The following is a 2,659-nucleotide window of genomic DNA, read 5'->3' as shown; positions in this document are numbered from 1 at the left end:
TGTGTGAGTGAGTGAGTGAGTGAGTGTGTGTGTGTGTATATAGTGTGTGTGTGTGAGTGAGTGTGTGTCTGTGTGAGTGTGTGTTTCTGACCTTGTAAGCGAGTGTTTTGCGGTCATCTCCGTCCAGTATGAATCCATCATTCATATCGTCAGCAGAGATGTGTGTGTTCGTCTGAACAGCCTCTTCCTCAGCGTCTCCCATCATCCTCTTCAGTGGGGGTTTTGTGGGCCATAAGGTTCTGGATGGATTTCCACTCCAGATCCAGTTTCTCCGTGAGCTCCTGCGCCTCCTCCTTCTGCGTCTGACGCTCGCGCTGAGAACATCAACAGCATCAGCATTAGCGAACCACTCACAACTATAAAGTTTAATCATCTCTTTAACTCTACTAATATAACGCCAATGACACAGAGGAAGGATATAGCTGGAATCACTTTCAGAGTCATTTTCTTCCAGCTGAAGAGTGATAAAAACACTGACAGCCAATCAGAATATAATCAACTTAAGAGCTCGAGCATCTAAAGTGGCAGACGACAAAACGCACATATAATACACCGAGCATTATCATCTGAAAGTGTGGACAATAAAGCAGTTCATTGTTATCGTTACAGATATTGTTACAGCAGTCAGTACAATTATGGTTTCAGATGTTAATAGTTATTGTTACAGCTATCGTTAGCTATAGTTAAAGTTACAGCTGTCATTACACAACGTTATAGTTATTGTTACAGATGTTTTTATAGATATCGTTACAATTGTCATTATAGTTACTGTTGTTAGTTGTCATTATTGTTACAGATGTTATAGCTATTATCACAGTTGTAGCTATTGTTACAGTTGTCAGTATAGTTATTGTCACAGATGTTGTTAAAGTTGTCGGTACAGCTGTTGTAGTTATTCTCACAGATGTTGTTGTTATAATCACAGTTGTAGTTAAAGTTATTGTTACAGATGTTATATAGTTAGTCACAGATGTTGTTATAGTTATTGTTACAGTTATTGTTACAGTTGTCATTATTGTTACAGATGTTATATAGTTTGTCACAGATGTTTTTTATAGTTATCGTTACAGTTATTGTTACAGTTGTCATTATTGTTACAGATGTTATAGTTATCACAGCTAGAGATAAAGTTATTGTTACAGGTCTGTATAGTTATTCTCACAGATGTAGCTATCACAGTTGTAGTTAAAGTTATTGTTACAGATGTTATATAGTTATTGTCACAGATGTTGTTATAGTTATTGTTACAGATGTTATATAGTTATCGTCACAGATGTTGTTTTAGTTATCGTTACAGTTATTGTTACAGTTGTCATTATTGTTACAGATGTTATAGTTATCACAGCTGTAGTTAAAGTTATTGTTACAGGTGTCGGTATAGTTATTGTTTCAGATGTTATATAGTTATCGTTACAGTTATTGTTACAGTTGTCGTTATGGTTACAGATGTTATAGTTATCATCACAGTTGTAGTTAAAGTTATTGTTACAGGTGCCAGTATAGATGTTATAGTTATTGTTACAGATGTTATATAGTTATCGTTACAGTTATTATCACAGTTGTAGTTAAAGTTATTGTTACAGGTGCCAGTATAGATGTTATAGTTATTGTTAAAGATGTTATATAGTTAGTTACAGTTATTGTTACAGTTGTCGTTATGGTTACAGATGTTATAGTTATTATCACAGTTGTAGTTAAAGTTATTGTTACAGGTGCCAGTATAGATGTTATAGTTATTGTTTCAGATGTTGTTAAAGTTATTACAGTTGTCGGTATACTTATCGTCACAGCTATTGTTACAGCTGTTGTTATAGTAATCTTTACTGATGTTATTACATTTATCTTAATAGTTCTTATTAAAGATGTTGTTTGTTATTACAACTATCATTATAGTTAACATTACAGCTGTCATTATAGCTACTATATCTATCATTATAATTCTTACAACTATTGTTAACGCTACCATTATAGTTATCGTTACAGCTATCATTATAGCTAGCGTTACAAGTATCGTTATTGTTACAGCTATAGTTATTGTTGCAACCATCATAGCTATCACTACAGTTATCACTAGTCATTATAGCTTTTGTATAGTTATTATACAGCTATTATTATAAATATGCAGATATTGTTTTTATTCAGTTATCGTTGTAGTTATTAATCTGCTATCTTTATAGTCATAGGTCTTGGTGTGAATAGGTCTTAAAACCCACTAACAGGATAAAGTTTAATCACGGTAAAGCAACGTTTTATTATTTGAGGAAACACTTTCTGACCTTTTCCTCTTTGGATTTGATGATGAGCTCCTCGATCAGCTCCTGCCGTGATTTGGGTTTGTGTTCTTTATCTTCATCTCCAGCGCTCTTCTTCCTCAGCAAACCTCCTCCGCCGCCGAAATGTGTGGCGGTCAGTTCAGCTGCAGAAACAACGATCACCACATCAGTTACTGACCGTAACACTGATGAACAGTGCATTCAGAGAACGTGTTTAAACGAGTCACCTGACAGCAGGCCCTTCTCCTCAGAGTCGCTGTCGCTGTCAATCACATCCGTCATCTTCTCCATCTCCGCCAGAGACTGGCCGTAATGGGTCAGCTCCTCTTCCTCATTCAGATTATACATGTCCTTCCTGTCATGAGTGCGCTACACACACACACAGA

The 2,659-nt window shown here is 35.7% G+C and overlaps 1 pseudogene; it reads right to left on the bottom strand.

Annotated features, from left to right (window-relative positions):
• Window positions 1-2,659, bottom strand: part of LOC107694521 (nucleolar protein 14-like) — an 8,940-nt pseudogene that overhangs the window by 4,936 nt on the left and 1,345 nt on the right.

The sequence above is a fragment of the Sinocyclocheilus anshuiensis genome, unplaced genomic scaffold (genome assembly GCF_001515605.1).
Source record: "Sinocyclocheilus anshuiensis isolate Anshui unplaced genomic scaffold, SAMN03320099.WGS_v1.1 scaffold1031, whole genome shotgun sequence".
Classification (NCBI taxonomy): Eukaryota; Metazoa; Chordata; class Actinopteri; order Cypriniformes; family Cyprinidae; genus Sinocyclocheilus; species Sinocyclocheilus anshuiensis.
This window is presented reverse-complemented; position numbering and strand designations above follow the sequence as displayed.